Source organism: Mustela putorius, unplaced genomic scaffold, assembly GCF_011764305.1.
Source record: "Mustela putorius furo isolate JIRA1106 unplaced genomic scaffold, ASM1176430v1.1 tig00000242_pilon_pilon_pilon, whole genome shotgun sequence".
Taxonomy (NCBI): domain Eukaryota; kingdom Metazoa; phylum Chordata; class Mammalia; order Carnivora; family Mustelidae; genus Mustela; species Mustela putorius.
In genome coordinates, this window is record NW_025421325.1 from 11,929,114 (window position 1) to 11,952,500 (window position 23,387).

The 23,387-nt window shown below is 38.3% G+C and overlaps 1 pseudogene; it reads right to left on the bottom strand.

Annotated features, from left to right (window-relative positions):
- Positions 1 to 22,947, bottom strand: part of LOC101686953 — a 30,246-nt pseudogene extending 7,299 nt beyond the window's left edge.
- Positions 22,948 to 23,387: the final 440 nt, after the last annotated feature.

Consider the following 23,387-nt stretch of genomic DNA (forward strand, 5'->3'; position numbering starts at 1 on the left):
AAATAGTCTATATCTTGATTGGCTATGTGTTACATGAAGTTACACACTTTTCAAAACTCACTGAATTGTACATTTAGATCTGTGTTTTCCTATTCGTAAAGTATACTTCAAAAAACAAAAACCACAGCAGAATTTTCAAATAAACTGCAACCTAATTTTAAATTTTGTATGAAAAAGCAAAACATAACAAATAGTCAAGACATTGCTGAAGACGTAGAAGGAGAAAAGCAAGGAAAACACTTTTTGCACATAAAAATCGAGATTTATTATAAACCTATTGGAATTTTTAAATGTGGCATTTGTGAAGGGATAAATTGACCTATGGAATAGAATAGAGAGTCTCCAAACAGAATTTCACACAAATGGAACCTTGATATATGCTCCAAATAGCACTGAAAATAGCTAAAGCTATATTTGATGAATAGTACTGGAAGAATCGGTTATTCAAACTAATATGAAATATACACATAAATAATTAATTCTAAATTGACCAGAGATGTAAATGTGATGGGTAAAACTTCACAATTTTTAGAAAAAATATGGCAAAATATTTATATGACCTCATGCTAGGAAATAACTTAAAAAAAAAAAAAAGACACTGATAGGGTTCTGGGGCCAAGATGTGAGGAGTAACAGACTGAAATGACCTCAGGTCCCAGCAGTTCAGCTAGATAGTTATCAAACCATTCCGAACACATACAAACTCAATAGGAGATAGAAGAGAAGAGCAGCAATTCTAGGAACAGAAAATTGACCGCTTTCTGGAAGGAAAGTGAATCTGAAGTGACAGGAAGATAGACCACGGGGGGAGGGGCCAGCTCCCAGCAAGCAGTGGAGCAACAGAGCTCAAAATCAGAACTTTGAGAGGTCTGCTCCACTGAAGGACATCACTCCAGAGACTAAGCAGGGGGTGGAGTCCTCATGGGGACACTGTGGTCTCAGGTCCCGAGGGGTCACAGAAAGGCCGGGGGTGCGTGAATGTGGCAGAGCTCCATGGTACTGGAGTCGGGAAACTGACTACAGAGACGGAGCTGAGGAGTGAGCTCTCAGCTCGGGGTTACCTTAAACCATGATCCATGGCACACTCAGGCCACAGCTCTTTGTGTGGGGACCCCACAAATGGCAGATACACAGAGAACCCCTCCTTCCTCTTCCAGGAGGAGCAGTGTAGGAGTGCGGGGCAGGAATCTGCTGGGTTTGGAGACTCCAAACAGGGCCATGTGCCAGAGACAGAAATGCTCGGTCACAGGTTTGGTGAGGACAGAGCACAGCCAGAGACCAAGGAGACAAGAGCAATTGACAGCTTTCCTCTAAGGCACACTGAGGAGTGGCGCCCCGAGTTCTCGGCACCTCTGAGCCAGAGATTGGGAGGCCGCCATTTTCATTCCTGTCCTCCAGAGCTCTATGGAAAGCATTCAGGGAACAAAAGCTTCTGAGAGTGAACATGAGAAGATTGTTTACCCTGGCCCCTGGCAAGGGCAGTGCAATTCTGCCTCAGGCAAAGACATTTGAGCATCACTGCAACAGGCCCCTCCCCGAGAAGATCAGAAGAACATCTAGCCAAAGCCAAGCTCACTGATCAAGGAGAACAGTGGAACTCCAGAGCAAGGGGAAAGCAATGCATAGCATTCATGGCTTTTCCAGCATGATCCTTTAGTCTTGCATAGTTAATTTTTTTTTAATTTTATGTTTTTTCTCATTCTGTTTTTTAATTTTTCCTCTTTCCTCTTTCAACATTTTTAAACTAGTTTATCTTAACAATATCTTTCTTTGAAAAAAATCTTTTTAAAACATCATTGTTATATTTTATTCCGTCATTGTATTTCACCCTATTTTTTATATACATATAGGTCTTTCTTTTCTTTAAAATTTTGGGATACAATTTCTTTTAATAGGTGAGGTAAAATATACCCTAAATCTAGCACATGGCTTTGTTCTAGTCTCCAGCCTGAGCACATCCTCTCCTCTTTTTTTTTTTTTTAATTTTTCCAACCAACTTATCCTATCAATTTCGTTTTTAGATTTTTTTTTAAATTTTCATCCTTAAAATCATATTCCATCACTTCATTGTGTTTACCTTTATGTTTGTGTATGCATATAAGTTCTTCTTTCTTTAAGATTTGGGAGGTAGTTTTTCTAAGAGACCAGAATACACCCACAACCAAGAGGGTGCCTCTGTTCTATTCACCAGTCTAAAATATGTGTGTGTATAGTTATAGTTATAGTTATAGTTATAGTTATAGTTATTTTTAGTTTTTTATTTTTATTTCTTTTTTCCCCCTTTCCTCTACCTCCCCCCAGTTTTGAGTCTCTTCTGATTTGATTGGTGTACATTTTTCTGGGGTCTCTGCCACCCTTTTAGTATTTTATTCTCTCGTTCATATATTCTTATCTGGATAAAATGACAAGGTGGAAAAACTCACCCCCCCCCCAAAAAAAAGAACAAGAGGCAGTACCAACAGCAAGGGATCTAATCAATACAGACATTGGTAATGTGTCAGAACTAGAGTTCAGAATGATGATGCTCAAGGTGCTAGCTGGGCTCAAAAAGGCATGGAAGATATTAGAGACACCCTCTCTGGAGAAATAAAAGAACTAAAATCTAACCAAGTTGAAATAAAAAAAGCTATTAATGAAGTGCAATAAAAACATTGAGGCTCTTCATTTGCCATTGGAGACATATCTTGAAAGAAGATGCTGTGGCCAATGTTGGAGAGGTTACTATCTATGTTCTGTTCTAGGATTTTGATAGAATACTGTCACACGTTGAGGTCTTTTATCCATTTTGAGCTCATTTTTGTGTATGGTGTAAGAGAATGGTCGAGTTTCATTCTTTGACACATAGCTGTCTAATTTTCCCAACACCATTTATTGAAGAGACTGTCTTTTTTCCACTCTATATTTTTTTCTGCTTTGTTGAAGATTATTTAACCATGGGACTGAGGGTCCATATCTGGGCACTCTACTCTATTCCACTGGTCTATGTGTCTGTTTTTGTGCCAGTACCATGCTGTCTTGGTAATCACAGCTTTGTAGTAAAGGTTGAAATCAGGCAACGTGATGCCCCCAGTTTTGTTTTTCTTTTTCAACATTTCCTTATCAATTTGGGGTCTCTTCTCATTCCATACAAATTTTAGGATTGTTTGTTACATCTCTTTGAAAAATCCTAGTGGGATTTTGATTGGGATAGCATTGAAAGTAAAGACTGAAAAACAAATTTTGGGACTTCCTCAAGATCAAAAGCCTCTGGAAAGCAAAGGAAACCGTCAACAAAACAAAGAGACAATCCACAGAATGGGAAAAGATATTTGCAAGTGACACTATAAAGAGCTGATATCCAAAATCTATAAAGAACTCTCAAACTCAACACACACAAAACATAATAACATCAAAAATTGGGCAGAAGACATGAACAGACACTTCTCTAAAGAAGACACACAAATGGCTAACAGACACATGAAAAATGTTCATCATCAATAACAATCAGGGAAATTCAAATCAAAACCACACTGAGATATCACCTCACACCAGTTAGAATGGCCAAAATTAACAAGACAGTAAACAACAAGTGTTGGAGAGGATGTGGAGAAAGGGGAACCTTCTTACACTGCTGGTGGGAATGCAAGTTGGTGCAGCCACTTTGGAAAACAGTGTGGAGATTCCTCAAAAAGTTAAAAATAGAACTACCCTGTGACCCTGCAATTGCACTACTGAGTATTTACCCCAAAGATACTGATGTAGTGAAAAGAAGGACCATCTGTATCCCAATGTTCATAACAGCAATGGCCACAGTTGCCAAACTGTGAAAAGAGCTAAAATGCCTTTCAACAGATGAATGATAAAGAAGAGATGGTCTATATATACAATGGAGTATTATGCCTCCATTAGAAAGGATGAATATCCAACTTTTGTATCAACATGGATGGGATTGGAGGAGATTATGCTGAGTGAAATAAGTTAAACAGAAAGAGTCAATTACCATATGGTTTCACTTATTTGTGGAGCAAAAGGAATAACACGGAGGACATTGGGAAATGGAGAGGAGAATTAAGTTGGGAGAAATCGGAGGAGGAGATGAGAGACTGTGGACTCTGAGAAACAAAGGGGCTTTTGGAGGGGAGAGCAGTGGGGGGTTGGGTGAGCCTGGGGTGAGTACTATGGACGGCAAGTACTGCATGGAGCACTAGGTTTAGTGCATAAACAATGAATTTTAGAACACTGAAAAAAAAATAAAATAAAATGGTTAATTAATTAATTAATTAGCAGAAAATATCTGGAAAAAAAATGGAGGCTTTTATTGCTAGGATAAATGAGGCAAAAGAGAGAATTAGTGATACAGAAGACCAAAGGAAGGAGAATAAAGAAGCTGAGAAGAAAGAGAGACAACTACTGGACCATGACAGGAGAATTCAAGAGGTAAGTGATACCATGAGATGAAACAATAGAATAATTGGGATTCCAGAAGAAGAAGAAGAGGGGGGCAGAAGGTATATTGGAACAAATTATAGTTGAGAATTTCCCTAATATGGCAAAGGGAACAAGCATCAAAATCCAGGAGGCACAGAGAAGCCCACTCAAAATCAATAAAAATAGGTCCACACCCCGTCATCTAATACTAAAACTCACAAGTCTTAGTGGCAAAGAGAAAATCCTGAAAGAAGTTCAGGACAAGAAGTCTGTAACATACAATGGTAGAAATATTAGATTGGCAGCACACTTATCCACAGAGACCTGGCAGGCCAGAAAGAAAACTGGCATGATATATTCAGAGCACTACATGAGAAAAATATGCAGCCAAGGATACAATATCCAGTTACTCTATCAGTAAAAATAGAAAGAGAATTAAAAAGCTTCCAGGACAAACAAAAATTAAAAGAATTTGCAAACACGAAACCAGCCTTACAGGAAATATTGAAAGGGGTCCTCTAAACAAAGAGAGAACCTCAAAGTAGTAGACCAGAAAGGAACAGAGACAATATACAGTAACAGTCACCTTACAGGCAATACAATAGCACTAAATTCATATCTTTCAATAGTAACCCTGAATGTATATGGGCTAAATGTCCTAATCAAAAGATACAGGGCATCTGAATGGACAAAAAAAAAAAGCCAAGACCCATCAATATGCTGTCTTCAAGAAACTCATTTTACACCCAAAGACACCTCCAGATTTGAAGTGAGAGGGTGGAAAACAATTTACCATGTTAATGGACATCAAAAGAAAGCTGGGGTGGCAATCCTTATATCAGTTAAATTAGATTTTAAGCCAAAGACGATCATAAGAGATGAGAAAGGGCACTATGTCATACTTAAAAGGTTTGCCCACAAGAAGCTCTAACAATTGTAAATATCTATACCCCCAACATTGGAGCAGCCAACTATATAAACCAATTAATAACAAAGTCAAAGAAACACATCGACAATAATACAATAATAATAGGAGACTTCAACACTTCCCTTCACTGAAATGGACAGATCATCCAAGCAAAAGATCAACAAAGAAATAAAGGCCTTAAATGACACACTGGACCAGATGGACATCACAGATATATTCAGAACATTCCATCCCAAAGCAACAGAATGGACATTCTTCTCTAGTACATATGGAACATTCTCCAGAATAGATCATATCCTGGCTCACAAATCAGGTCTCAACCAGTACCAAAGGAGTGGGATCATTCTCTGCATATTTTCAGACCACAATGACCTGAAGCTAGAACTCAATCACAAGAGAAAACTTGGAAAGAACTCAAATACATAGAGGCTAAAGAACATCCTACTAAAGAATTAATGGGTTAACCAGGAAATTAAAGAAGAATTGAAAAAATTCATGGAAACAAATGAAAATGAAAACACAACAGTTCCAAATGTGTGGAACACAGCAAAGGTGGTCCTGAGAGGAAAATATATAGAGAGATACAAGCCTTTCTCAAGAAACTAGAAAGGTCTCAAGTATAAAACCTAACCCTACACCTAAAGGAGCTGGAGAAAGAACAGCAAATAAAGCCTAAACCCAAAAAGAGAAGAGAAATAATAAAGATCAGAGCAGAAATCAGTGAAATAGAAACCAAAAGAACAGTAGAACAAACCAACAAAACTAGGAGCTGGTTCTTTGAAACAATTAATAAGATTGATAAACCCCTGGCCAGACTTATCAAAAAGAAAAGAGAAAGGACCCAAATAAATAAAACCATGGATGAAAGAGGAAAGATCACAACCAAAACCAAAGAAATACAAACAATTATAAGAACATATTATGAGCAACTATATGCCAGCAAATTAGACAATCTGTTAGAAATGGATGCATAGTCTACGGCCATACCACCCTGAACGCGCCCGATCTCGTCTGATCTCGGAAGCTAAGCAGGGTCGGGCCTGGTTAGTACTTGGATGGGAGAAATGGATGCATACCTAGAGATGTATCAACTATCAAAACTGAACCAGGAAGAAATAGAAAACCTGAAGAGATCTATGACCAATAAGGAAAGTGAGGAAGTAATCAAAAAATCTCCCAACAAACAAGGGCCCAGGGCTAGACGGCTTCCGGGGGAATTCTACCAAACATTTAAAGAAGAATTAATACCTATTCTCCAGAAACTGTTCCAAAAATAGAAATTGAAGGAAAACTTCCAAACTCATTTTATGAGGCCAGCATTACCTTGATCCCAAAAGTAGACAAAGACCCCATCAAAAAAAAGAATTACAGACTAATATCCCTGATGAACACAGATGCAAAAATTCTCATCAAAATACTAGCCAACAGGATCCAACAGTACATTAAAAGGATTACTCACCACGACCAAGTGGGATTTAGTCCTGGGATGCAAGGTTGGTTCAACAGCTGCAAATCAATCAATGTGATACAATGTGATACAATACATTAATAAAAGAAAGAACAAGATGATACTCTCAGTAGATGCAGAAAAAGCATTTGACAAAATACAGCATCCTTTCTTGATCAAAATTCTTCAAGGTGTAGGGATAGAGGGTACATAACTCAATATCATCAAAGCCATCCATGAAAAACCCACAGCAAATATCACTCTTACTGAGGAAAAACTGAGAGTTTTCCTGCTAAGATCAGGAACATGGCAGGCATGTCCACTATCACCACTATTATTCAACATAGTACTAGAAGTCCTAGCCTCAGCAATCAGACAACAAAAAGAAATAAAAAGCATCCAAATCAGCAAAGAAGAAGTCAAACTATCACTCTTTGCAGATGATATGATACTTTATGTGGAAAACCCAAAAGACTCCACTCCAAAACTGCTAGAACTCATACAAGAATTCAGTAATGTCAGGATATAAAATCAATGCACAGAAATCAGTTGCATTTCTATACACCAACAGCCAGACAGAACAAAAAATTAAGGAGTCAGTCCCATTTACAATACCTGGGAATAAATCTAACCTAAGAGGCAAAGAATCTGTACTCAGAAAACTATAAAGTACTCATGAAAGAAATTGAGGAAGACACAAAGAAATGGGAAAACGTTCCATGCTCATGGATTAGAAGAACAAATATTGTGAAAACATCTATGCTACCTTAAGCAATCTACACGTTTAATGCGATTCCTATCAAAATACCATCAATTTTTTTAAAGAAATGGAACAAATGATCCTAAAATGTATATGGAACCAAAAAAGACCCTGAATAGCCATAGGAATGTTGAAAAAGAAAGCTAAAGTTGGTGGCATCACAATTCCAGACTTCAAGCTCTGTTACAAAGCTGTAATCAAGACAGTATGTACTGGCACAAAAACAGACTCATAGACCAATGAAACAGAATAGAGAGCTCAGAAATAGACCCTCAACTCTATGGTTAAGTAATCTTTAACAAAGCCGGAAAGAATGTCTATGGAAAAAAGACAATCTCTTCTACAAATGGTGGGAAAATTGGACAGCCACATGCAGAAGAATGAAACTGGACCATTTCCTTATACCACATACAAAAATAGACTCAAAATGAATGAAAGACCTCAATGTGAGACAGGAATCCATCAAAATCCTTGAGGAGAACACAGGCAACAACCTCTTTGACCTCAGCTGCAACAAAGGCAAGGAAATCAAGGGCAAAAATGAACTATTGGGACATCAGGAAGATAAAAGCTTTTGCACAGCAAAGGACACAGTCAATAAAACCAAAAGGCAACTAACAGAATGGGAGAAGATATTTGCAAATGACATATCAGATAAAGGGCTAGTACCCAAAATCTATAAAGGACTTACCAAACTCAACACCCAAAGAACAAATAATCCAGTCAAGAAATGGGCAGAAGACATGAACAGAAATTTCTGCAAAGAAGACATCCAGATGGCCAACAGACACATGAAAAAGTGCTCCACATCACGCAGCATCAGGGAAATACAAATCAAAACCACAATGAAATACCAGCTCACACCAGTCAGAATGGCTAAAATTAACAAGTCAGGAAAAAACAGATACTGGCAAGGATGCAGAGAAAGGGGAACTGTTGGTGGGAATTCCCACTGTTGGTGGGAATGCAAGCTGGTGCAACCACTCTGGAAAACAACATGGATTTTCCTCAAAAAGTTGAAAATAGAGCTACCCTACAACCCAGAAATCGCACTACTGGGTATTTACCCTAAAGATACAAACGTAGTGATCCGAATGGACACGTGCACCTGAATGTTTACAGCAGCAATGTCTACAATAGCCAAACTATGGAAAGAACCTAGATGTTCATCAACAAATGAGTGGATAAAGAAGAAGTGGTGTGTATATATACAATGGAATATTATGCAGCCATCAAAAGAAATGAAATCTTGCCATTTGCAACAACATGGATAGAACTAGAGGGCATTATGCTGAGCAAAATAAGTCAATCAGAGAAAGGCAATTATATGATTTCCCTGATATGAGGAATTTGAGAGGTAGGGTGGAGGATTTGGGGCATAGGGAAGGAAAAAATGAAACAGGATGGGGTGGGGATGGAGGCAAACCATAAGAGACTCTTAATCTCATAAAACAAACTGAGCATTGCTGGGGGAAAGAGGGGTAGGGAGAAGTTGGTTGGGTTATGGACATTGGGGAGGGTATGTGATTGGTGAGTGCTGTGAAATGTATAAGCCTGATGATTCACAGACGTGTACCCCTGGGGCAAATAATACACTATACGTTAATCTTTTTAAAAAGATACTGATAAATTTGATAAATTAAATTTTAAGTTTCTGTCTATCAAAAGACACCAAAAATGGAGAAAATTTTACAAAATGAATAATAAAACAAGAATTTAAAAAATTTATGAAGAATTCTTACAAAACTTTAAGAAAAAATATAAACACCCCCAAAATGGGCAAAAGTTTGATAAACATGTCACAGAGAAGAAAGAAATAAAACAAACAGCATCAACAACAACAAAAAAACCCTCAGAGGAAAATAGCAACTTTATTAGCAGCATTGTGAGCTCTTCCTTTTTTTATGTACTATGTCTGCAGGAGTAATGCTTAGAGCATTAGATGGAGAGGTGTGCCAAGCTATGGGTAATGCAAAATAAACAAATATTAAAATCAATATTCAGCTAAAACTAAAACCCAAACCTGAGTTCATAGTCATAAATGAACTTTTCAGATGTCAGAATCTTGGAATTTTACCTGAAAGTAATTTTTACTGTAATTTAATCATTAAAACCAGTAGTAAATTCTTAAAAATTTGACACAGTAAAAGAAGAACATTTTATCTGTACTGTCAACTGATAGATTCTCCTCTGCTCACCATTCAGCTCAGGTGTGATACAAAATAGATGCATCTTTGCAACTGAGGTTGGCAGAAGAACATAATATTTCAGGAGTTTTTCATTTTTCCTTAACACTGTCTTCCTTTATTCTGTATATTTTTTTAAGATTTTATTTATTTATTTGACAGACAGAGATCACAAGTAGGCATAGAGACAGGCAGAGAGAGAGAGGGAAGCAGGCTCCCCCCTGAGCAGAGAGCCTGATGAGGGGCTTGATCCCAGCACCCTGAGATCATGACCTGAGCTGAAGGCAGAGGTTTAACCCACTGAGCCACCGAGACACTATTCTGTATATTTTTTGTTATGCCTAGATCAAAAGTGATTTACCACAGGTGTTGTACCTGATTTAGGTGGTTTTCCCACCTTGTGAAATTATAACAAAGTGAACAACATTTTATTTTTTATACATTCCTCAAGTTGTGAAGAATTTTCAAAGTGAACTTTTTCCTGAAAGGCTCAGGCTTAATGGACCTAAGTTACAAAAAAAAAATAAAAAAGCAAAAACAAACAAAAGCAAATAAACAAAACAACAAAAACCACACAAACTATAAAATAAAAATAATCTGTTGGGTACCTGTGCAGCTCACTCAGTTAAGCATTCAATTCTTGGTTTCTGCTGCTCAGGTCATGATCTCGGGGTGAGAAGAAGCTCTGTTATCAGTTCCACGACTGGTGTGGAGGGCATGCTTGGAATTGTCTCTCTTTCCCTCTGTCCCTCCTTCCCCTCTTAAAAAATAAATAGACATTTTTTTTACGTATATATAATAATAATTTGAAAAAATTTTTAAGTTAATATTTGACTACTGATACAACTCCAAAGACTAATTCTAATCTTCATAATATGTTTTCCATTTTTATTGTTTTTTGAAGATTTTATCTATTTATTTGAGAGAGAGAGAGCAGGGGGCGTTGCAGAGGGAAGAGTGGAAGAAGCAGGCTCTCTGCTCAGCAGGGAGCCTGAAGGAAGGCAGATGTTTAACTGACTGATCCACCAGGCACCCATTATTTTTTCTTATGTTATTTAAATTTTATAAATATTTACTGACTCTAAGAGGATATAATATTCGTCTTAATGTTATCTAGTTAATATATGCTCCCTAAATATTAATCTTTACTTTAAATTTACTTCCTTATAAATGTATTATTTAAAATCTGATTATTTTTGTATGTAAAGTTAGCAATTGGCAAAATCATCATTAAGTATTGCCCTAATTCACTCTTGCAATAACATTTACATTTATATTTCAATGGGTTGGTGGACTGTCAACATCTTAAATCTATAGATGTATTTCTCATACCAAACCACATGTAGAAGGTATATCTACTTTGAAGAGAATATTCAGATAGAAGCAATAAATCTAAATTATATGCTTTGTTTCTGTTGTTGGCATTGCTATGCAGATTCAATGTGATAGGAATCTATAGGACCACATTGCTGATTCTGCAAGCATATAGGATGACAATTGAAGTAGGCATTTTTCTTCTAAGCCAAAGACAAAAATTTTGGCCAAATATTTAGGCTAACACCCAACCATGGGTGCATCTCTAAAAGGAATTATGAAAAACATCTATTTCCTAGACAGTAACTTATCCCAAATCCACATACATTTATACACAAATTCTTTATCTTTAGCCTTTAAGTTTGCCCAGATACAAAAAACCAAAGATGGGACATAAAGATGCTCAGTGGATCATGCTGTCGTTTGTCATGTTCTCACGACTTACTCTCATCTATACCCCACTACCCCTTATACAACAGAAGCCCCTAGGCAACCACACACAGCCATATCCTGTTCCCAAAATACACCCCCCACGTGGTCATAACAATGCCTCAGAATGGACTTGAACTTTCCTTAAACAATAAAACATTCTTAAAGAAAGAACAAATTAAAAAACCCCAAAATGTCAATTTCACTTAAAAAGGTGGGAGGAGGTGGACCTGGTTGGCTTCGTCAATGGAGCATGTGACTCTTGATCTACTGATCATGAGTTTGAGCCCCACTGTAGGTGTAAAGATTGCTTAAAAGTAAGGGCACCTGGGTGACTCAGTGAGTTAAGCCTCTGCCTTCAGCACAGGTCATGATCTCAGGGTCTTGACATCAAGCCCCGCATTGAGTTCTCTGCTCAGCAGGGAGCCTGCTTTCCCCACTCTCCCTCTGCCTGCCTCTGTCTACTTGTGTTCTGTCATACAAATAAATAAAATCTTTAAAAATAAATAAATAAATAACGGCTTTAAAAAAACAAAAACAAAAACAGGGACACCTGGGTGGCTCAGTCAGTTAAGCATAGCCCTTCAGCTCAGGTCATGATCTTGGGAGTTCTGGGCAGGAGCCTGGTGCCAGGCTCTCTGCTCAGCAGGGAGTCCGCTTCTCCCTCTCTCTCACTCTCAGTCTCTCTCAAATAAATAAATAAAATCTTTAAGAAAAAAAGAAACAGACTTGGAAAAAGTGGATTTCATTGTGAATTATGAATAAAAGAACAAAAATAAGGTTATTTAAGACATAAAAGACAGTGATATGAATAGGAATCATCTAGCTAGAAACAAAATGGTAAAAATAGAAAGGAGAGGACTGAACAATGTTCACAATAGTTTAGCTCAGTTGATGGACTATTCTAAAGCAAACAAACTTCTACTTGTCATAACGGAAACCTGATTGACTCAGAATAGATCATGCATATAACAACAACAACATAAACCTAATGCATAACTGGCCTTGACCCTCCAGACCTCACTCTTTCAAATTGCCCAATACTAACAAAGTACCAAGAATAGAGCTCTCAAACATTTTGGTTTCAGGGGGCTTCAGAATCTAAAAGTTATTGAGTGATACATATCGATACTTAATCATATGCAAAATTGAAGCAAAATTGTTAAATATGTATTTATTCTCAAGTAATATAAAAATTCCACTACATGTTAATACAAATGGCATGTTTTTATGAAAATAACTATTTTCCAAAATAAAAAATTTAGTGAGATGTGTTTTGCATTTTTTTTTTACATTTTTTAAGGATTTATTTATTTATTTGACAGACAGAGATCACAAGTAGGCAGAGAGGCAGGCAGAGAGATGGGGTGGGGGAAGCAGGCTCCCTTCTGAGCAGAAAGCCTGATGTAGGGCTCGATCCCAGGACCCTGAGATCATGACCTGAGCTGAAGGCAGAGGCTTAATCCACTGAGCCACCCAGGCACCCCGAGAAGTGTATTGTATTTTGCAAGTATCTTTAATAGACCTTAATAATAGGCTTAATAGAACACAGTTGGATTCTCATAACTGCTTCTGAATTCAATCTGTTAGCAATTTATTGTTTGGAAGTATATGAAGAAAATATAAACCCACACAGACGGGGGGAAAGATGGGATATTTAACAGTCTTCAGTTAACTGTGGCTTTTCTTCTTTGATAACATATCAAAATTTGACAAGTGACAGTTTCTTTAAAGTTGGAGGACTGACACCACATGACTTTAAGACTCACTATAAAACTACCATGGTCAAGAAAGTTTAGTATCTGCAAAAAAAAAAAAAGGCAAATAGAACAATAAAATAGAATAGAGAGCCCAGAAATAGACTCACATAACATAGTAAAATGATGTCTGACAAAGAAGCAAAGGCAATAAAAAGGAGCAAAAGTAGTCTTCCAACAAATAGTCTGGAACAACTGAACATTCGCATGCAAAAAGAATAATCTGGACTCAGACCTCAAACCCTTCACAGAAACCAACTCAGAATGGATCGCAGACTTAAATATAAAACTATAAACTATAAAACTCCCAGAACACAACATAGCAGAAAACCTATATGACCTTGGATCTAGTGATAAGTTTTTAGATACAACACCAAGACATGATCCATCAAAGAAAGAATTGATAACAGGACTTCATTAAAATTAAAAACTTGAGCTCTGCAAAAGAGAATGTCAACAGAAAAAGAAGTCAGACTGGGAGAAAATGTTTGCAAAAGACACGTGTTAAAGGACTGTGAGGCAAAATATACAGAGAATTCTTAAAACTCAGTAAGAAAACAAACAACCCAATTAAACAATGGGCCAAAGCCCCAAACAGACACCTCACCAGAAAAGATATACAGATGGCAAAATAGGATACAAAAAGATGCTTTACAGTGTGTGCCATGAAGGAACTGCAAATTAAAATGAGACACCACTGCACACCTATTAGAATCTGAAACACTGACAAAATCCAAACACTGACAAAACCAAATGCTGCCAAGTATGTGGAGCTACTCTTATTCACTGATGGTGGGAATGGACAGCCATTGTGGAAGACGGTTTGGCAGTTTCTAAAAAACTGAACATACCGTTACCATACAGTCTGGCAATCATGATCCTTGGTATTTACCCAAAGGTGTTAAAAACTTATGTCCTCACAAAAATCTGTTCATAGGTGTTTATAGCAGCTTTATGTATAATCGGCAAAACCTGGAAACAAGGAGGAAGTCAAATTTTTAAAAAATTCATTTGGTAGTTTCAAAAGAATTTAAGCAACTTGCTCTTTTAAAGTAAGTACTGAGTATTCTTCATGGATGGAATGCTTTAGTAGAACAAGTTCAGAAAATTTACCTTGGGATCCAGGAATCTGTAAGGATTCCTAAGTTGCTCTAAGTGCTTACATTGAGATAGTACTTTAATTTTTCTCCATTAATTTAGTACATCCAGAAAACGGAATATTATTCGGCACTAAAATGAATGATTCAGCCATGAAAAGACATGGAGGAAACTTAAATGTGTATCACCATGTAAAAGAAGCCAAACTGAAAAGACTACATGCTCTACGATTCCAACTATGTGGAGTTCTACAAGAGGCAAAACTATGGAGACAGGAAACAGATCAGGGCTTGGGGGCAGGGGAAGGATGACTGGGCAGAGCACAGAGAATTTTAGGGCAGTGAAAATAGTCTGTACAGTACTGAAAGGTGGATGCCTGTCATTAGACATTTGTCCAAACTCTGTAGAAGGATACACAAAAACCTCATGAAAGTGTGTTAGGGTAACAGGGAAAATAGAGACATGAGGGAACACTAGACTTCAAAATGCATACTTTAGTCGATTTTTAAAATTTTGTGTTACAAAAATTAATTCATTTAATTTCCCTGAAACCAATGTTACTACTTCATAGCTAATTAGTGGATAAAACTCACACAATGTGTCCATCCATATATATGTTTGCATTGAGAGATAAACAAATACTTCCTTTTCATGGACTTCTCTAGAATGTGTTTATTGATAGCCTTGTCTTTATTGCTTAAACTCATTTGGATTCTCTTCCCATACATGTCCATACATAAAGATGAAAAGTGTAAAACTATTTTATTAGAAATATTGATTTTAAATTTAAAACTGTTGAGAATAAATTGCTTGTTTAAGAAAAGCCAGAGGGGAAACAGTGAACTAGGGTGTTCCGTGTAAATAAGCCCTGTTAGGGCATGCCATTCTCCTTACAATTTCTGTGAGAAGATATTGTGCAATCAAGTATAATTCATGTCTCTGAACCTCAGCTGCTGAAAATGAAGAAATCTGTGGCACAGTATTGTCATAGTTGATGTCTATCAACGACTTAAATTCATGGCACATACATAATGCCTGCATGTTCATTGTTCTTCCCTCTCATCCACTAAACCTACCTGCAAATAAGCATTTTGCCCGACTCCGATCACAAAACGCTTCCAGAAAACAACTGCAACATATTCCAGGCAAAACAAAGGGAACTTTGAGTCAGGTGCAATCAGCAACAATCCAGCCTGTCAATATTCTTTAGCAAACACTGTTCAAGCCCCAAAAAGCTGGTCAATCCGTGGGCAGCAATGATTCTCCCACCCAGGATTCTTAGCATACCCTTCAGTAGACCCTTTCTTCGAAAGACTTCCTAGGACTCCATGCAGTGTGGGGAGGAGAACGCCGAAGGACAGACTCCTTTAAAAGAAAAAAAGAAGTTGAGGTGACTGAGTGGCTCAGTCAGATAAGCGACGAAATCTTGCATCCAATTCTTGATTTCGGTCATGGTCTAGGGGTCCTGAGATGGAACCTTGAGTCCAGCACTGGGCTCCACGCTCAGCGGGGAGTCTACTAATCTCCCTCTCTCTCTGTCTCTCTTCCTAAAACAAATAAATAAATCTTTTTTTAAAATGAAAAATAAGCCATGCTGTGCAGGATTTTAAGTATTTAAGTGTGGTAATTCTCATGCTAGTGAATGCCATTAATCTGGAAGTTTTCCGCAACTATAAATAAGTCAGTTTCCTTAGTAGGTATGAAACAAATGCAAATATTATTAATAACAAGGAACCATTATCTCAAAACATTTTTTTCATTTTAGACGTGCAAACAACTTCTGTGTACCACATTATCTTTTTTTAAAATAAAGAGTAAAACAGAAATAATTTTGCTTTTTATCTATGGAAGTTCATGGAATTACCATAAAGTCCCGTGGAGCAAGCATTGAGGGGCGTAAGGCTGTTTGTTTCTATATACCAGATGACCACTAATGACCGTGCTTTTATAGTTTTTCTGTCAACTTTTCATATTTTCTCCTTTCCTTGATACTTGCTATCATTTCAACTTACTAACAATATGTGCTTCTTCATTTCTTTTCTTTCCTCTTTTTTTTTTCTTTTTTGAGAGGGAGAGACAGACTGGTGGTGTGGGTGGGTGGGTGGGTGGTGTAGGAGAGGATGGAAGGAGAGGGAGACAGAATCTTAAAGAGACTCCACACCCAGCATGGAGCCCCACACAAAGCTCGATCTCACAATCCTGAGTCAAGACCAGAGCCAGACAAAATTAAGAGTCAGATGCTTAACTGAGTGAGCCAACCAGGCGCCCCGTGCTGCTTATTTTCAAACACTGAATAAGGACTAAATGGTAGCCCTCAACCTCTTACAGAACCAAATGCTCATGCTTTGGGTAGGTCCTTGGTGTGCAGAAGTCTTTTATCAATTACTGCCAGGTTTAAGAAAAAATGTGTTGTAGTTAAAATCTGGCTTCTGGAAGAGAGGCAGATTCAGTCAATATAATTCCAATTCTTTCCAGTAACTCTTTTAAGTTCTTATCTGCCTCTTGTCACAAACACTAACTACAGTTAAATCAAAACCCTATGGTACCAACTTCTCAAGGTTGTCACTGATTTCAAAATGGTGAACTCAGTCAGTTTCCCCAAGGGCATCCCTCAGAACAAGGATCTGCACAGGTGATGTAGTAAGTGGTATTACCCTTAGAACAAGATATGGGGAACCCCTACCCTACCTGACCCCACCACCCTCGGTGCACTGCGTTTCCTCACTGCTAGGGCGGTAGACTTCGGATGAAAGCACTGTGGTGTTCAAAATCGTGCAAGCAAAACTTCTTTTGGGTTTGGAAGAGGCCCAGGAGCAGAGAGCCAGGAACATGCTCTCCCTTCACCATCCCAAAACACCAAGGAATCCAAAGATTTCTAAATGAAAACTTGGTCTTCCAGGTCATTTTGCTGAAGTATCAGTCAAGGTAAGAGCATGGGACACATTTGGAGAATTTGAACAATTTGTTAAAAGCTTAATGTAAAGCTTTCAAATATATAGAGAGATATATGTTCTATCGGTGCTCATTCGTATGCACATTCCAGCAGAGCAAATGACTTCTAAGTAATACAAATTCTGTGAAAACAACGAAACTGTTCATCTTGCTTACTGCTATATTTCCAAAACCAAACACATAGCCAATGAAATGTTAAATGAAAAAGATGTCTCGTGGTTTAAAAAGGTGCAGCCTTTTGGGAAGTCTGGGTGGCTCAGTTAGTTAAGTGGCTGCCTTCTTGCTCAGGTCATGATACCAGGGTCCTGGAATGGAGCCCCACAATTACTGCCGAGAGCCTGCTTCTCCCCCCAACTCTGCCTCTGCCACTCCCCCTATGCCTGTGCGCTCTTGCTCTCCTTCAAATAAATAAATAAATTTTTTAAAAAAATAAAATAAAAATAAAAATGTTGGGCCTTTTGCAGTTGCCTTTGGAGTATTAGCAAATTAGCACTTAAAAGGCTTTGAGAGGGACACCTGGGTGGCTCAGTGGGTTAAAGCCTCTGCTTTGGGATCAGGTCATGGTCTCAGGGTCCTGGCATCAAGCCCTGCATCAGGCTCTCTGCTCAGCAGGGAGCCTGCTTCTTCCTCCCTCTCTGCCTACTTGTGATCTCTCTCTGTCAAATAAATAAATAAAATATTTAAAAAATAAATAAATAAAATAAACTTAAAAAAATAAAAGGCTTTGAGAATCCAACTATTTTAACCAAGTGCCTCCCTCTCTTATACTCTAGAGACTTTCTCATATCTACTTTATGGTGGAAAACTTTTAGGAATTGCTCAAATCAATGGCACATATCAATCAGCTCACTTTGGCAGCATCTCAAGATACCTTGGAACAGACATAATATACCTTCAAGTATAGTCCTAGATACAACCCAAACATTAGAAAAAAACTAAGAAATATATTGGATGCTCCTGAAGGAAAAAAAATATAAGATTTTCTTTTTGTGGAAAAAATCCAGAGTTCAATAATAGCAAAACATTAATCTTTTCCTGGAATTTTTCTACCTAAGAATTAAAGAGGGATGGAGAGAAAAGAAAGAGTTACAAACCTATCATATTAAATTTAAGGTGAAGAATAAATGTCCCATGAACTTTTAATACTCACTCAACACCTCATTTATCAATTTAAAAAGTATTTACTCTTGTTGTCACTAATCTTGATTCAAATGCTAGCCAACTTGGGATTTTTAGTTTCAGCTTGGATGTGCATTGTAATTAATACTGATGCTAATTATGATTAACACTTGGTATCAGTGTAGGGTAGAGTAGGAAATTTATACTATAGATTTTTAATTTAAACTGAAACTATAGAGGGGCGCCTGACTGGCTCAGTCATTAGAGCGTGCAGCTCTTGATCTTGGGGTTGTGAATTCGTTGCCTGCAGAGATTACTTAAAAAAGAAAAATCTTTTTAAAAGTAAATAAATAAATAAACTGAAAGTATAGGAAAAAGTGGGAATATATATTTTAACTCTTTCAGAAACAAGCAACAGGGGCACCTGGGTGGCTCAGTGGGTTAAGCCTCTGCCTTCCACTCAGGTCATGATCTCAGGGCCCTGGGATTGAGTCCTGCATCGGGCTCTCTGTTCGGCAGGGAGCCTGCTTCCTCCTCTCTCTCTCTCTCTCTCTGCTTGCCTCTCTGCCTACTTGTGATCTCTCTCTGTCAAATAAATAATATCTTAAAAAAAAAAAAAGAAAGAAAAGAAAAGAAACAAGTGACAGAAACCCTCTTCAACCACAAAAAGGATTTGTTGGCTCAGGTAACTGGAAAAGACATGGATGCCTTTGATGCCAGGAATAAATGAATTGAAGAACTCAACTGTCTCCTCTCGCCTCTGTTCTCCTACTTCTTTCCCCTTTTCCCACTCCCCTTTCTTCATTCCTCTTCCTCTCACCCTCCCTTTATGTCCTTCCATACCCCCACCCAACCCACAGGGTCTCCTCTCAGCTTCCCTCCATATTGCCCTTCTCTCCAGTCACAGAATTTCTGCCCTACATCAGGAATCCTGGTAGATGAAAGTTCCAAGTTATATCACCAGGTGACAGAACACCTCCATCTTTAGTATCTAAAAACTCAAGGGAAGAAGTCTAATTGGCCTAACTTGAGTCACGTGTTCTGATTAGATCAGGATTGTTAAGACATGAGAAGACATGCTGCTGCTTGGGAGCACCCCTTGTTCCCACAATCACATCATCAGCTGGGGCAAATCAAAACAAAGAAGGTACTCTTACTGCAGGAGGAATCAAGGGATACTTGATGTACAAGACTTCAGACGTCCCAAGTGTAAACTGCTAAATTGGGGGGAAGTAACTTGACCACATATATCAAGACTCTGTAACTTCATGACTCCTATCCATGCTAAGGAAAGAACCCAAGCCCAGAGGTCATATGTGTCAAGAAGTATACTAGAACATCATCTACATACCAAATATTACACTCAGTCTTCTATGTGCCCAATAAAAGGAAGACAAATAGGTAAATTATAACTTCCTATTAGAGTCTGATGTTGCCGTACTTAAGAGCACTGCCTGCTGGCTGGAGCCTGCCTGCTACCAGGACTCCTGACCTCCATGAAAAAGCAAAATACAAATCTATATATACAATTCTGGAAAAATAAGTAGGTAGGAAAGATAGAAGAACAAAACAACTCCAGAATGTTAATAGAATTTGTATAGTGAGGCAATGAGTAGTCTTTTATCCTTTAGGTATATTATTATATCATATTTTAAGTGTTTCATTATTACCATGGTTCCTATTACAAACACATATAATTCTAATGATGAAAAACCGTTAACTTCAAGGTTTAATAAATGATAAAACTCAAGCATTTAAATATAAGATGGGTATTCTTTGAACTTCTCATTTTCCCAAATTTACAAAATGTTTCTCAAAATCAGTCATTTATTTTAAAATATTACGGCATACTGTAGAGATCCGACATCCTTTGCCCGCTCCAGGTAAGTGAACAAACTGAAAAGGAACATACCGAATGAGGTACACGCTAGGAAATCATAAGAGGAAGGAATATTTGCTTCCCTAATTTTCTAAAATATGTACCAATCAGAGACAAAACATCATTACACAGCATGCAGAACAGGTCAGCTATTTCTTTAAGGATGAATTTAACTTGTACAGAATGAAACAGAAGCAAGATCTAGCAGCTATCTCCCCAGCCCTACCCCACGGTTCAGGCCTTCCTATCCCTTGACCCTGAGCCATGTATACTGACTTCACCTACCCCACTCCCAAACCACCTCTATCTCTCTTCTTGCCCAACCTTAACATAATCCATTTGCACTGTGATTCACATCACTCTTCAAGTTTCTACTCAGGAGGTAGAGGAAGGTCATTAAGAATTATCTCCTAGCCAAGAGGTCAATAGGCCCAGACTTCCCTGTCTGAGAAGTGCAACAGGGAAGTGACAGCTTCAGAGAGAGAGGCGCAGGTGACAGCTGCCCCATCTACTTATGCTGAAAGACAACAGGCTAATTCCTTGCCATGGTCCCTGTGAGTGCAGCCTCACAGTCAGCAAAATGAAAAACTGCTTTGAAACTAAGTCTGACAGAGGTGCAAATATAGTGGCTAATATTTGTGATAAGTTCTTTGCTTTTATGATACCCTTATTTCTTGTAAGGTCTTCATCTGGTGAAAAGGCACATCATGTACACTCCTTCTACCTGACGCCGAGCACAAGTTACATTGCCAGCTTGCCATGTGACAGCAGATAAGTCACTTCGTCTCTTTGTTCCTATAATATGGGATGTTTGGACTAAACTGTTCCTCAAACTTATTCTGGCTATAACAGGTCAGTACTCTATGGAAGCCTTTTTACAAAGCCTTAGCTACTGGGCTTCAAAACATAGGGCACAATAAATGCATGATTTTCTGTTATTGCTTGCTAACCCTCTTTCCCTTGAGTACTTCTCACAGGATGAATTTAAAACTCTTCCATTTACCAATGTGCTTTTCACATATACTAAGCCTTTAAGCCCAACTATAAGATCAAAATGTTAGTATTAAAAGAAAAAAAAATCATTCATTTAACATTTTCACGGACAATTTTTAGCTATTAAAATATAGCTATATGATTAAAATTTAAATAACCACTGTAATGTAGAATCGGTTTTAGGTAAAATCTATGCTAAGGAAAAAAGAGTTTTGAGAGGGAGATTGAATGAGAGGAACAGAAGGCACGGGGAAGGACACTAAAGAAGGAAGAAGCGAAGGAAGGAAAGAAGGAAACTGTTTGCCTTTAGATATTGTGGGAACAGACATTCTAAATCCAAATTACTAAAGTGCAGTTTAAACTCTATCATTTGTATTTGAAAAATAACAGCTGGTAAGTCAACTCTTGCCATTTTTAGATCTATACATAATGTCTACTAAATCCCCCAGACCACAAATCAAGACCAGGTTCTCTAGAGTACACATGTTCCGCTCTGGCACCAAACTCTCAGCAGAAGTCCCAAGCAGCTGCCTTAGCCTCCCACCATGTCCTTGACTCCTCCACCTTGGCTACCTACACCACGGGCTGGTCTGCGCTTATCAAAGAGTCTGAGACTCCAATGACCAGTTCTGCTCTGTAGATCATGCTTGATACTGCACTCGGTAATAGGCCACTTCCTCCCGTCCCTGCAGCGGATAATAGTGTGCTTTCACACGAGATTAGCCAGCTTTAGAGTGTCCTCACTCAGGACTTCTTCTTATGTGTTAACACTAAACGTTCTCATCATTAGATATTTAGAAGCTGACTTCAGAGACAGTGGCCACAGAAGTGTATGATGACGCAGAATTGTAATCCATAAGAATTAGGAGATTTAAAAGGTTTATAAGGGGGGGGTGCCTGGGTGGCTCAGTCTGTTAAGTGTCTGCTTTTGGCTGGGGTCATGATCCCAGGGCCCTGGAATGGAGCCCCTGCACCAAGCCCCACCTGGAGCCCTGCATCCAACTCCCTGCTCAGTGGGGAACCTGCTTCTCCCTCTCCCTTGTCTGCTCCCCCTGCTTGTGCTTTCTCTCTCTCTCTCTGTCAAATAAATAAATAAATTCTTTAAAAAAATAAAATAAAATAAAAATAAAAGGTTTAGCGTGTGCCCAAAGGACCACCCGCCAAGGGCAATAGTCCACAGATATAAATAAACGGAATGCGTCCAGATGTGTATGTGGAAATGTGTCGAAATGTCTTATTACTTTCATAACACAGATGCCTTCCACCCTGAGAAGGCTGGCAGCCGTGGCTGGAGTAGAACTCCTAGCTCCTTGTGGTCCCCCATGCCTCTCTACCTCCGTGCAAACTCTTGCAGACTCCTGGGTCTGCTGAGTGGGTCTCGCTATAGACCTTGCTAGACTTCTGTACTCTCATACCTGAAGCTTAGGAAATGGTTTTATGGCTTCCATCAATGAGTACCTTAGCTTGGGCATTTGAGGTATAACTGAAGATCTGAGTCTCTACACATCTCTTACGACAGGAAAGGGTGAGTTAATTAAAAGCTTAACTAATTCTTCTCACCTGACTTCCACACTGCCTTTTCTTGTGGCCTGGCTCCTAGCCAAGTCCTGCAGGGCAATGCACGGCCAAAGCCAGCTCCCCAGCTGCTAGGAACTGTGGGGCCTGGATTGTTACACATCGGCCAGATTATTATATATTCAAAGCAAATAAGACTTTTAAATAGATAGCTGAGGCTTATTGACATGTTATCATTCTCTCAGCTTTTTACCACTACGAGCATCTCCACCTGCAAAATGATCACTGTTCCCATCCACAATCATTAAAGCATGGGGTGGCTGTTTCACTCCCAAATACATTTTCCCAAAGCATTAAATTGATGCATTTTGCAAATAATAAATGTGAAATACCCTTAAAGCGTTAATGCAGAAAATACCATCATATAGTTCCACAAAAGGGGTAAGAGAGAAATTTTGCCCAGTTTGCAACCTACCAAACTTCTCAAAAATGTGTTGATTCTAAAAATAAAAGCATACCATCCTTGTAAAATAAGGAAAGGAAAAATTTTCCTCTTCTAGCTCTAATATCCTATTTTCTAGAAACCAAAAGAATATCTACTCT